Below are 15,074 nucleotides of genomic sequence, written 5' to 3' on the forward strand. Positions count from 1 at the left end.
TGACATGGCGGACGCAGCCTAGAGGAGCTCCGTCCTGCCCAGCAACTATCCTGGCAGATATCCTGTCCCCCTCTGATATCCCGCTGCCCGGAGGGTGGGATCCGACGCCAGTGGCCAGCAGCGAGCCTCCAGTCGCATTTCCGGAGTTCCAGAGCGCCCGAGGACCGGAGTTGGGCGCTCGGCGGTGAGCGGCCTAGCGCAGCAGGACGAAGCCGGGGAGCTCGAGTTTCGGACATTCCGGATTACTGGTGGTGCCGCGGCCGACTGCAGGCCGGGCCCTGCGGCGGGGGACCGGCGGACGGCTTCTGGGGTGGACCGGCCCCCCCGGAGATCCAGTTGGGTGGCAGGGTCCGGGGGAAGAGAAGGGCCCCCCTTTTCATCCTATATTATCGGGGCTACCGTGCGGCGAGGCCTAGTGCCGGTGGAGGAGCAGGGAGCTCAAGTTTGGTGCCGCCCCAGGGCATGTATCCGGTGGTGGTGCCTGTGGAGAGTGCTCGGGGGGCAGTTCGGCACCCGGGGCTGGCATCTGGAGAGTGGAGGAGAAGCCAGTCTGAAGCGGAGCCCTACATTGCTGGGCTAGTCTTTGCCATGGATGGTGGGCCCGGGGGCGCGCCCTGACTGGTCTGGAGTTCCTTGCAGTATTATGCTCCGGGGCAGAGCACGACGCCAGCGGAGGGGCACAGACCTGTGGCATTGCCGGTATATGACGTGGAAGGAGGCCTATGTTATATTTCATGGCGGTCAGACCGGGTCGCGGCGAGTGGACATTGACAGATATCTAGCCTAGGTTCTGGCGAAAAGGACGAGTGGCGCGGGACAGCGTGGCGGGACCTGGCCTGAGGTTGCCTGCTGCCCGGCTGAGAGTGGCCTGGGATTCTATTTGCAGCCCTAGCGGTCTTTGAGGGGCATTGCCGGTGGACGTGATGACTGGGCCTCCATTGGGAAGACTTCTATAACTGGCCGCCATGACGTGCGACAAGGGCGGTGGAGGGACCACGAAACATGGGCCCATCGACAAATTCACAGGACCAGTTGGGAATGCAGGGGCTGAAGGCGGTCAACCGGACTCTGGACCGGACAACGCAGCTTTGATGGCCGCCATAACCCAATCCCAGGATATGCTGGACGCGAAAATAGGCGCAGTGGTGTCGGATGTTACATTACTGTGCCAGGACTTGCGAAACGCTGTATCCCGAATAACGGAGGCAGAAACCCAGATCTCAGGGGTGGAGGACGACGTTGCAGCCCTGAAGCGTAAGGTGGCCAGTATGGAGAGTATCCAGAAGGGTCTGGCGCTCCAAGCAGAGGATGCGGAAGGGCGGGCCAGGCGGAATAATCTGCGCTTCGTCGGACTACCGGAAGGCTGTGAGAAGGGCAATATGGAGGGCTTCTTGACGCAGTGGCTGGAAAGCTGGCTCCCCCCGACTCTCTGTCTAGATGCTTTGTGATTGAGTGGGAACACAGGGCCCTCATGCAAAAGCTGCCAGTGGGGGCTCGCCCATGGCCAGTGATAGGCAAATTGCTGAATTATCACTACCATGACATAATCTTGCAACAGGCCAGGGCCAATGAACCCCTACTATATGAAAACCAGCGTACCCCGATTTTTCCGGACTATACGCGCTTGGTGCAACAGCAGCGGCAATCGTTCACGGCGGCTAAGGCTCGTCTTAGAGATCTTCGGCTCCCCTATGCCTTGCTCTACCCGGCCCGCCTGCGGGTGGTTTTTCAGTCTCGCGCCCACTTAGTCGATACCCCTGAGGGGGTGTTTAAATGGATGGATGAGACGGCATACACCGCTGGGAGTGGAGTCAGATTCATCATTGAGCGGGGTGCAGTCGCAGACCTCTCGGGGGGGGCACGAATGAAAGAGAATTGGAGGTCCAGGTCCAGGCAGCGCTCTGCATCTGGCGGTGCCTCGTATAAGGGGAAGGAGGCTCCTGAACGTCAAACAGTAGATCCTTGACTGATCCAACTGGCGAGTAGAAGGGACTTGGTTGCCTTAAAACCTTGCATAGTCTTGTGTTATTATGCGCTGTTGACAGTGCTGACCTGTGGGCGAGAGGGAGCTGAGGTGTTGATATGTGTACGGCTACGAGTCAATATGAGCTGCAGCGGGGTGGAGGGAGAGGCTTAATGGGCGGACTATTCCCCCTAGCTTAGGGCTTGCTGGGGGTGGTCTAGGGTTTGGGGTTGTTGGATGGGGATCCATTGGTGTGAATGGCCTCAGGTCCTGCGTTGGGGGTCGAGAGTCATTTATGCCGCAACAGGTACTTCAATGTTCTTGACGTATGGGGGGTTGGAGTGGGGTTGTTTGTGGGGGGGTGGGGGGGTTGTTCTGGGTGGGCATGAGTCGCGCGGTCGCATGAGGATTTCAAGGATTGTGGTGTATGCATCTACATGGCCCAGCATCTGGGCGTTTGCTCCCGACGTTCCCTGATGGCGATTCCTGCAGGTAGGGTTTTGGGGCCCAGAGGCTCTTGCCGTGTCCTTAGTTGGAATGTGAGGGGAGTTCTGGACAAGGTTAAGAGGAGGGCAGTGCTGCGGCAAGAAAAGAGGGCTGGAGCAGATGTGTTAATGCTACAGGAAACCCACCTAATAGGTAATAAGTACTGTGTCTGCAGCGCTATGGTTCTCAACAGGTTTTTCATGCAGGTTTTACTAGGGGATCTAGGGGGGGTGGCCATCTTAGTACATCGCAGACTCCCCTATGTCCATGCTGCTCAATGGGTTGATACACAGGGTCGATACATCTTTATTAAGGGTATGTTAGGGGAAGAGCCTCTGGTGTTGGGGAGCGTATATGCCCCGCCCCCCCTACAATGGTCGATGGCTGAGAAGCTATTTGCAGTGTGAGCAGACATGCCTGACGCATTAGCGGTGGTAGAAGGGGATTGGAACGACATCATGGATGGTCACAGAGATGAATACAGGCCTGGGGGTGGTCAGCTGGTGGGCCCCTCCACTAAATTCAGTGACATGGTTAGGGGCTTGGACTGGGTTGGTACATGGCAGAACCTGCATGGTAATAAGAGGGAGTACACGTTTCTCTCAGCTGTTCACAAATCATTCTCGAGGCTGGATTACATTTTTGTTCCCTGAGCAGTGGTTGGACGGGTGAACTTGGCAGAGATACTACCGCGTGGGCTCTCGGACCATTCCCCCATCTCTGTTGACATCTGTTTAGACAGAGGGCGACAGCAGTTTCAATGGCGCCTCTCCGTATGGCACCTGCAGCAGGAAGACTACCAGAAGCATATGGGCGAGGCTATAGCTCACTAGTTGAGAATATAGGGTCCGACGCAGACGCCGGGACTGTGCGTGAGGCTCTGAAACCCACACTACGGGGAGTGGACATAGCTTGGTGCGCGGCTGCCCGGAGGAGGCGCAGGGCAAAGCTGGTACAGGCCGAAGCGGAGATTGAGGCATTAGAGCGTCGGGGCAGTGTTGAGGTCGAAGTCCAAGCGATTGGGCAACTATTCCTGGTGCAGCAGTCCTACGCTTCCATGCTGATAGACGAGGCGCGGCAGATATGGCTTGCGACGCGTAGCAGGGTGTAGCAGTGGGGGACAAATCGGGTACGATGCTGTACCGGCTATGCCAGGGTACTTTCTAGGCGCAGACCCTGCCAGGTATCCTGGACGGAGCGGGGGTTCTAGTTACACATCCCAAAGAGTTAGCGTAGGGCTTGGCTGCATATTATGCAGACTTGTACGCCCTGAACAAATGCCTTCCTGCGGATGTAGTAGACAAGTTTATCGCAGATCTACCGCCACGTGCGGTGTCAGAGGAGGTGTGCGAACGCCTTGAGCTCCCGCTGACGGAGGATTGTATACAGGAAAGTCTCCCGGACCCAGTGGGTTCCATAGTGAAATCTATAGGAAATATCACCTACAGCTGGATGCGCACTACAGGGTGGCCTTGGAAGAGGCCAGGGAACGAGGCAGCCTCCCTCCAGACTGGAGACATGCCAAAGTGGTGGTATTCTATTGAGGAAAATTAAATTTTAGGCCATGTTATGTTCCCTAGCGCGTACCCCACCGACTCCATGTACCAGCTTAAAGTGCATGTAACTTCCCTCCTGTGCCAGCTATGAAGACGCAAATACATTTGCGTCCACCGTTAACATGTCCTCTTTCAGATCCACCCTGAATGGATTATGTAGTCCGTTCCTAAGTATGCTATGCCACCGTCTTTTTGTAGTACACTTTTCATATTTTTCCTTCTCTAGCAAGAGTAGGCCCTGACTTCCTGCCATCTGAACCTCTTTTGTGGCTCCTGACTCTGCCCAGGCTACCTCTGTACCCGTGAACTCTGTCCTACTTTCAGCGCGGCCCCTCGCGCTCAGCCCAAGCCAGCTTTCTGCCAAGACTGACTATAACCTTCGAGTTATCTATTCCGCTCCCCGAGAATACATTCCTGCCTACTAGATCCTGTAAACATCCTCCCCAGCTGCAGAGCCAAAGGGCCGACCTGTCTTAATGCAAGTAATTCATAGCCTCTGTTACCATGCTTCCATGGAAGGCCCCGTGCCCCACGCTTCACATGTAGACACTCAGGCGCTTATACACGCATCCACAGTTAGCATAGAATAGCTTCTGCCCTAGAGACCTTTCCACCCAGATAGTACAGTTCCTAAACATCAGATATCAGATATGATAGAAGTACAAGTTGATCTGACATGCCAGACTTCTGTCTCTTTCCGTCAGTGTAAATGTCAAATCCCCTGCACCCCGTCAATCACACGTCATGCAGCTGCGCGCGCATCCAAGCTTCCGATTTCTGCTGACACTGCAACAATTCTGTTAGCACCACCTCTTGGTGCCACCCACTCGCGTCATCTATCAGTGACGTTTCTAGCACACACCTCTGGTTCACGCCTAGTTTACGCCTCTTGATGATGTATTAGTATCACGTGTATAATGTTATCTTGTCTTCTCTCAGCTGTTACGCCTCTTACATTATTCTTTATGGTATAAATCAAGTATATAAGCTATGTACTGTCATTAAACGAGAGCGCTCTATCCCTTCTGACACCCCTGTGGTGGTCAGAACATGATATCCTGATTCCTTTATGAGGAATAAAACCCTTAGAAACTCTAACACCACGGACTCTGTCTTTTTTCATTCTGATTGAGTTATTATTGATTAAGTACTTACCTGCATAGAAATTAAGAGAGTAAATTAATTATTTACGTCATTTTGGCGCCCGAACAGGGACCCCTCCCCCACCTCACGCGCCGGTTGGTGCGTTGCAAGCTGTGTCCCCTGCCATCAGTTAGATGGAACACACGTGTACTGGCAGGATTTCCTGCATCTCCCTCTGACCCACGGAGGTGACGAAGACTGCGATCAGTGCCCAGACGAGGCGGTGAGGAGTGCGGAGGATCCCGACCAGAGCCTAGCCGAAAGAAGCAAGGTCCGAGGTGTGAAGAGGCCCACCAGTTTTCCGAAGTTTTCCGAAGTTTTCCGAAATTTTCCGAAGTTTTCCGAAATTTTCCGAAGTTTTCCGAAGTTCCGAGTCGAGTCCAGTCGAAGTTTTCCGAGGCCTTCTGTTTCCGTGCTTCCCGGTGAGTACCATTGCTGGGTCGTATCTAGACGGGTTTGGGTACGCAAGTCCGGTCTGCACTGTTTTTAGGCAGTGTATCTGTACTGTTTAGCAGTATATCAAGTATTCCGAATTTCTGCACTGTTACACCAGTGTATCCGTACTGTTGAGCAGTACATCCAGTATAGGGGGGTAGTCATCTATGTCTTCAATGTTTTTATGTGATTAATGTTGTGGTATGAATGTGACTGTTTAAACGTGTATTATTGTGTTTCTCGTATAATCTAGCTGTCAAGAGTATTAAGGAATAAGGATCTAGCATTCAGTAATAAGTAAGCAAGATGCCGTTTTTCAACAAGTTAAAACAGATAGGAACTAGGAAAGGGTTACTGGAGGAAGAAATTCCTATTCCCCCTAGGGACACTCCAGGCAATTTTATGTACCAGAAGCATGGCATAGATGCCATATTATATCTAGATTTATGGGCCGATTACACCAAACACCTAGACGAAAGACACAGATGGCCTGTCACCGGAACATGGGATGCCGAGTGCATCATGAGGGTAGAAGAAGCATTATGGAAAAAGAAAGCTAGACAATCTCAGAAGGACGCCATAGAATTTTGGCGTAAGGAATCACGTAAGCGTGCTGACAAAGCACTCCGTAGAGAAGACAGACTTAAAGAATCAGAGAAAGACCAAGAAAACGAATTAGTTACTGAAGGGATCCGAGTAAAAACAGAACAAATAGACCGTGCCCGAAATAATCTTGTAAACGGTATGTATCTTGCAGCAGATGGCACATCTGAAGCCCTATCAGAGATACCGAAAAACTTACCGACACCATTAGTTCCAACTAAAGTAACGCATAAAACTACTAAAGATATATTCCTAAATTCATATCTAGAGGATGTAGCACCAGCTTATACCAATCTGCCTGTTCGTGCCCTGCCTACTGACAGGGATGGGGGTGGCACTGCGCCCCCAGATAATGTCCCGCCGGTACCACGACAGACCTCCCCTGTTCCGCCAGCTCCGCCACTTCCCGCACTCAAGACAGACCTACCGAAACCAGTCCTACCTGATCTTACTAAACGACAAATTCAGACTCAGATCCAGACTCCGCGGAGAGATAATGCTCAAGCATCCGCCTCAGGAGGTGCGACAGCGGGTCTTCAGACCCCGCCATTGACACACAGACTCAATTTAAGGGACACGCAGAATCCTTTCCAGTCTCCCCACTCGACGCGTCTTGACGCATTTAAAGAAAAGATGTCAGTTTGCAGATATGATCCAGTACCCGGAAGAACCGATCTAATGATATTAGCATCACTACGGTTAAGATCTGCCACCGATAGCTTGCTATGCTATGTAGGAATGAAGGAACGTCTCGACAGACTATATGAGTTTATACAGACAGGGAAAGACCCTGACAGTGTCAAAGATGCCATGCATAAACAGAAAGTTGACATTCAAGCACAGCTATTACGATTTTTCATAAATTGTGTAATAAGAGAACGAGACAGGCCCGAGACAGATCAAAATGAGTTAGACGCATTAAACAAGTGGGGTCAAAATATAGCCGATGGAAAACATGACAAGGGGACTTGCATAGCCAGTATGTCCCAGAAAATTAGAAAGGCAGTATTAACTGCACACCAGGAAGGGAATGATAAAGCTTCCTCCGAGGAGGAAGAAGAACATGAAGCATCAGGAAGGTCTACAGATACTATAGCATATGTAGGTAAGGGAAATTACCTTAGGAAAGGTATCCGTCCGGAAAGCAAGAGAGTTCTTTTCTCTGCTTTAACAAATCCGAATTCTTCTGAACATCAGTTCCAGGAAACTGATAAAAGGCTTCGAGACCGAGTGGGGTACCATGTACTCAATTCTATGGATGAACAAGAACTAGCCCGGTCAGCCGTGTTATGGGCCGAAAACGCAGACATGTATAATGATGACACGTTAGTACAGACATTCTTGAACCTTTCCCCGGAAGAGCAGAAAATAGCAGGTGTATACATGATTCAGCACCTCCTCATCAAGTTCAGAAACCATCATTCCGATCCAGGCCCCTTACACGAAACATTAGAAGCACTACTCATGGACAGGTGGAGAGGTTTCAGTACCAAGTTAATACAAATAATTCTAGAACAACGACAAATATAGCACCTTCATAAGCTCTGAATATGTTCCCGCCCCGCCTCCAGAAAGGAAAACGTACCACATGCAATGCGGTAGTGGCATTGAAAGTCAGAACCCCTTACGAGAAGTACACCCAGTTATGGGTGCGGACCAACGCTTGAAGCGTGTGTATGTTCACACACCACTGACTAAGTTAGAACTGTTAGAAATGAAGAAATTAGTTCCGTGCCATGATAAAGACCCTGCAGGTTTTCACAGAGAGCTTAAAGACATGTTACTGATGGGAGATTACACGTATGATGATATTATGAAAATGTTAAAAGTACTGTTGCCCACGGGCATTTACGAGAAATTAAAGGAAAAGGATTGGGAGGTGGGAGAGTCCAAGATAGCATGGGCAGAAATAGAAGACGAAGAAAGCAAACGAGTCCCAGGGTTAGGCCTTGGGGACAAGACTAAAGCATTACCAGGTTTAATAGTACAGGTTTTGCCAAGATTATTGACAACTAGAAAGGAAGATTGGGACGCAATCTCGTCCTGTAAACAGAAACAAGATGAAGATACTAGTGACTTCTATTCAAGATTCGAGAAATGTTTCATTATAAATAGTGGCCTAAAGGTTAGCAGTGAGTCATATCCACACCTTTTTGTAACAAAATTAGTAGAGAATGCCCTACCATTAGTCAAAAATAGAGTGTACAAAGTTGAAAGCACTTGGCAGGCAAATACGCCATCCCAGATGTTACAAATGTTACAATATCACCAGAACAGAATTAGGGAAGAACAAGATCAGGAACAGAAACGTATGAAAGACACGAAAATGAAAATGTTAGTAGCTCAGACGATTCCAGCCGACGGTCATAGAAAAGGTGGGGCCCAGACCAATCATTCTGCCGCTCCCGTTAAAGGGACATGTAATTATTGCAAGCAGCCAGGTCATTACGTACATGAATGTCCAGTCCTGAAACACAACATCGAGACAGGTAAAACTAAAGAAAGACCGCGTCCGCCTAGACACGATCAGGTTCAGCAACAGACCTCACAAAATGTACAGCCAGTGCAGAATACACAGCCTATGCATGATCAGTCCCACACAGTACAGACAGTAGCAGTACCGCAGCCACAACATGCCCAGACACAGCCCATTGCCGCAACTCGGCAAGTATCACAACAGATGTACCAGTATGCCCAAGCGGCATATCCAGATTACCCCCGATATACATGAAACAGCCTAGAGAGGGAAGGTGGGTTGCCTCTTATTGAAATTCCTGTAGATCAAGAAGGTCCTTATGTACACAGTCACGTATTGGGAAAAGATAGAAAGTTTTTAATTGACACAGGGGCAAGTCGCACTACAATCAGTCACAATGAAGTGCCAGGGGCACCCCTCTCAGGCTCACAGAATGTATCCCTTGGTTTTTCAGGACAGCCTATTGTAAATGAAGTATCGGAACCAGTACCATTAGCTGTGGGTCCATTATCCCGAGTTACAGATTTGTTACTTACGAAATCATGTCCAGAAAATCTGTTAGGAATTAAAACACTGAAGGCTCTAGGAGCTATAATATGCTGTTCCCCGGAGGGAGTCAGACTCTTTCTACGGGATTTCAAGGGTCATTATGTTTTACGTGATTTTGATGTCAGATTGAAAAATGTACCAGATCACTTATGGGCAAAAGGCCCAGCTGATGTAGGTTGTATGCATATCACTCCATACCGTGTTACACTCAAGACAGGAGTTGTCCTACCCAGAATCAGACAATACAAGTTACCACCCGATGCTGTAGTGGCTTTACTGAAAATCATTGAAGAGCTTATAGCCCAGGGGGTGGTCGTAGAGACCGACTCCAATATCTGTAATTCGCCCATCATTCCAATTCTTAAACGTACAGACCGCAATGCACCGCCAGTATATCGGCTGGTGATTGATCTTCGAGAACTGAATAAATGCATTGTACCACAGTACCCTGTGGTCCCCGATATCTCTTCCCTATTGACTGCTATTGATTCAGAAGCAACGTTCTTTACTGTAATTGATCTCAAGAACGCTTTCTTCAGTGTACCTATTGATCCGGAGAGCCAATATCTCTTCGGATTCAGTTTAAATGGACGAAGTTTCAAATTTTCCCGCGCACCTCAAGGATTCACAGAAAGCCCCAGCATCTATAGTCAAGCACTGAAAAGACAACTAGATTGTATTCAAATGCCAGTTAACACCGCTCTGCTGCAATACGTCGATGATCTACTGATCACCGCACGAAGTGAGCCCGAATGTGAACAAGCATCGTTAACAGTTTTGCATTTCCTGGCCGACAAGGGACACAAGGTGTCTCCTTCGAAGCTACAATTCTGTGTTCAGCAAGTTGTGTACTTGGGTCACTTGCTGTCCAAAGTGGGGAGACAGCTCACTCCCGATCGCATCCAGTTAATTGTAAATATGCCACGACCCCAGACACAAAAGGAAGTGCGGGCCTTCATAGGCCTCACCTCGTACTGCAGACAATGGATTCCTCAATATGCATTTCTAGCTAAACCACTCATCCAGTTAACAACGCAGGAGGCAGCAACTTCGCCTGCCCTCCCTTGGACTCAGGAACACACACAAGCCTTTGAGGAATTAAAGAAAGCTTTATGCCAAGCACCAGTTTTAGCGACACCATGTTACAGCAAACCGTTTACACTTTTTGTTACAGAACGTGATGGTACAGCGTTGTCTGTCCTCACCCAAGATCAAGCAGGTTCACATAAGCCTTGCGCTTATTTTTCAAGTACATTGGATTCAGTAGCCCAGGCACTCCCTGCGTGCTTAAAGTCAGTAGCAGCAACAGCGTTAGCAATCAGACAGAGCGATTCAATTGTTCTAGGTCATCAGTTAACAGTACAAGTCCCACATTCTGTAGAGGTTCTGTTAAACAGAACCCAGACTCAACACTTGACTATAGCACGACTGACAGGTTACGAATTGACATTATTCCAGCCACACATAGAAATCAGACGCTGCAGTATCCTGAACCCAGCAACACTGTTACCTACAGTTATGACAGATCCAGCTCCACATGATTGTATAGAGATCATTAATGCAGTAACAAAGCCCCGACGAGATTTAACAGATGTTCCATTGACAAATCCAGACCTGACACTTTATGTAGATGGTTCATGCATGAGAACAAGTACAGGAGAGTTAGTGGCCGCGTATGCAGTGACCACTGAAACTGAAGTTAAAGAAACACATCGTATTGATACATTATCTGCTCAAGCAGCAGAGCTCATCGCTCTGACCCGAGCCTGTATTCTAGCCAAGAACAGAAATGTCAACATATACACAGATTCCCGTTATGCGTTCGGAGTCGTACACGACTTCGGCATGCTGTGGCAAGAACGAGGTTTTTTGACCTCTCATGGTGCCAAGATACAACACGGTCCTCTCATTCAAGCACTGTTAGAAGCAATACATCTGCCTTCAGCCATATCCGTCATGAAGTGTAAAGCACATACTAAAGTCACAGATTCTGTTTCCCAGGGTAACGACCTGGCAGATCAAACAGCGAAACATACAGCACTGACCGACACTCAGATAACTGATACGACAAAGACAACAGATCCGACAAACTGTATGACAGTCAGGGATCCCACACTAGATGTTATGGACATTCAGACACATGCTACTCCAGAAGAAATAAAGAAATGGATTGAACTAGGAGGGATCCAGACAGATCAAGGTTGGATGACGAAGGGAAAATCTACATGGTTTCTCCCTGACTCTATGGTTCAAGTTATGATAAATACAGCACATAGTCCTGCACATCTAGGAGAGAAAGCAATGTTAGACAGTCTGCAAAATCTCTGGAACAATAAACACTTACGAGCAGCAGCAAAACAGAAAGTGCGTACTTGCATGATCTGTTGTCAGTTCAATCCAGGTAAAAGCGTCCCTGTAGAGCAAGGTGGATTTCATCCTCCCGATCACCCTTTTGAAGTCTTCCAGATGGATTATATCCAGATGGACCGTTGTCGAGGATTTAAATATGTTCTCGTAATTGTCTGTGCTCTGTCCCGCTGGACCGAAGCATACCCAGTCTCAGATTACACTGCTCCGACCACTGCCAAGCAGTTGGTTCGTGAATTCTTCCCACGATACGGCCTGCCTCGTGTCGTGTACTCAGATAACGGTCAGCCATTCTCATCTGCCTTAATGAAAGAAGTTTCTTTATTACTGGGATACCAGTGGAAGTTCCATTGTGTCCGACATCCAGAAGCCGCAGGCCTTGTTGAAAGGCATAACCAGACATTAAAGATCCGCCTTGCCAAAATATGTCAGGAAAAAGGGGTCGACTGGATAGTCGCCCTGCCAGTGGCACTATTCTATATGAGAATGGTCGCCCATTCGAGATCAGGGCTATCTCCGTACGAGGTGGTCTTTGGAAGACCACCGAATATGTGGGGGACGCCCATTCCAAAAAAGATTACTGATGTTGATTCTAACATGTTGACAGATTACCTTGCCTCCTTGATGTCTGCACTCCAATCATGTCGTTCACAGGTTGCCGCAGCCTTCCCTGACAACACTGATGTAAAGCCACACGACGTCCGTCCTGGTGATACTGTACTCGTCCGAAACTTCGACAGAAAAAGTCCGCTGGAGCCCCGCTGGAAGTCTCCGAAGACCGTACTTCTAACAACAAGGACCGCAGTGAAACTGGAAGGAAGAAAGGGGTGGGTTCACACGAGTCATATAAAAAAAATTTCTGGACTGAAACCTGAGCAAGACTCGCCCACCCCCACCAAAGACTGTGTCAAACAGAAAGACTTTTCAGAATCTGAACGAGAAAAGACTCCTCAAGAACAATATCGCATGAAATTACGATCTAGCAAGTCAGACAGTTTAATTGTTTAAGTCCTCCCCTAGGTGAATCGGTTAAATAGTTTCTGACATGTATCCCCTAGATCGAGATAGAGAGAGAGAGAGAGAAGCAAAGAAACGTACATACTGCAAATCACTTCGTAGTCACTGCATAGTGACACTAATAATAATGTTTATTCTCAGTGTTTTAATTATCATTACTAGCATCCTATTGCCTATCTATTACCCTATTTTCAAGCATGAACATTCTGCCTATAATGTATCTGCTGAACACACTTTTAGTGAGTTACCTCCTCACGAGCTTTCCTACAGACTTGCGCTGCGCAACAATACATTCATTAGTATGTTACATCATTCTCATCAAACTAACAATGCTACAAATTGCTGGATATGTGGCCGACTCCCTCCCTATCAGAATTACAAGGGAGCTCTGCCTCTCTTTCCGTATCCGTTCACTCACAATGGCTCCTGCGGAGCATGGTTTAAAATAATTAATTCCTTAGATCCTGATATTGCTGTTTTCGATGGGGGCTGGGTTTGGGGAAACCTGAACTTGGTCCTGCTCGACGTCTGTTACCCAGATAAGGAGGGACTCCCCACTAGAATAGGAACTGATCTAGAAAATGAAGTGTATGGATTAGGTAATTATACAATTAGCCTTATGATTCTTACTGTCGAGTCCAAAGCTGCACCAGTTCTACCCATTATGTCAGTACTGCCAGTCACTGGTGAATTATGTATCAAGAAGAAAGGTTCTGTACACTTAGGTCATAGTAAATGCACTACTGTGGTCGAATTCAGTGATCATGGAAAATCGTCCTTTAAAGCTATCAGTCATTCTTACTTTGTTTGTGGTCATACCGCATACATTAGTCTACCTCCAGATTGGGATGGTACCTGTTACATTGCATTCCTTCTGCCACCTGTTTTTCTAGCTCCCCCTGATTACCATAGAAATACCAATCTAGTAAAGAATAGACCCAGAAGAGATGTCCCACTTGTCGACTACACAGAAACGGCATGGGAACAGTACACCGATTTTAATAAAGGATTCTTTTTCTTTTTAGGACCTGTCCAGAATAGTAAATTAATACGCAGATTAACTAGAACACTTGAAGCAGTAGTAAATGAAACTGCCTCCGCCTTAGGTAACCTAACAGAAGAACAGTCCGCCATGCGGGTTGTTGTCCTTCAGAATCGTCTTGTAATTGACGTCATCTTGGCAGATAGGGGTGGAGCCTGTAAGGTCATCGGGTCAAGTTGCTGTGTTTTCATTCCACAAAACGCACCATCTGTATATCAAGCTATCACCCGTCTTCATAAAATTGCAAATCAGATACATCAGAATCCAGGCACCTGGACTTGGTCCGGTTGGTTCTGGACAACGTTAACAGCTTGGGGATGGAAGATCCTATCCTTCCTAGGCATTGGCCTAGTCCTAGTATTCAGTTGCTGCCTGTGCCTACAGTGTGGGCCAGCGATTTGTGGACTGTGTGCCACCTCTTGTATTGAACATTCCAGTTTTCACTCAAAACGTAACCGAAAGAAAGAAGAACAAATGATGTTACAAGAACAGACTGATCGATTCATGAGGATCGATATATCATGAAGGGTCCGTAGGGAACAAGGAGGGAATGAGGAAAATTAAATTTTAGGCCATGTTATGTTCCCTAGCGCGTACCCCACCGACTCCATGTACCAGCTTAAAGTGCATGTAACTTCCCTCCTGTGCCAGCTATGAAGACGCAAATACATTTGCGTCCACCGTTAACATGTCCTCTTTCAGATCCACCCTGAATGGATTATGTAGTCCGTTCCTAAGTATGCTATGCCACCGTCTTTTTGTAGTACACTTTTCATATTTTTCCTTCTCTAGCAAGAGTAGGCCCTGACTTCCTGCCATCTGAACCTCTTTTGTGGCTCCTGACTCTGCCCAGGCTACCTCTGTACCCGTGAACTCTGTCCTACTTTCAGCGCGGCCCCTCGCGCTCAGCCCAAGCCAGCTTTCTGCCAAGACTGACTATAACCTTCGAGTTATCTATTCCGCTCCCCGAGAATACATTCCTGCCTACTAGATCCTGTAAACATCCTCCCCAGCTGCAGAGCCAAAGGGCCGACCTGTCTTAATGCAAGTAATTCATAGCCTCTGTTACCATGCTTCCATGGAAGGCCCCGTGCCCCACGCTTCACATGTAGACACTCAGGCGCTTATACACGCATCCACAGTTAGCATAGAATAGCTTCTGCCCTAGAGACCTTTCCACCCAGATAGTACAGTTCCTAAACATCAGATATCAGATATGATAGAAGTACAAGTTGATCTGACATGCCAGACTTCTGTCTCTTTCCGTCAGTGTAAATGTCAAATCCCCTGCACCCCGTCAATCACACGTCATGCAGCTGCGCGCGCATCCAAGCTTCCGATTTCTGCTGACACTGCAACAATTCTGTTAGCACCACCTCTTGGTGCCACCCACTCGCGTCATCTATCAGTGACGTTTCTAGCACACACCTCTGGTTC

This window comes from Lissotriton vulgaris, chromosome 8 (assembly GCF_964263255.1).
Source record: "Lissotriton vulgaris chromosome 8, aLisVul1.2, whole genome shotgun sequence".
NCBI classification, from domain to species: domain Eukaryota; kingdom Metazoa; phylum Chordata; class Amphibia; order Caudata; family Salamandridae; genus Lissotriton; species Lissotriton vulgaris.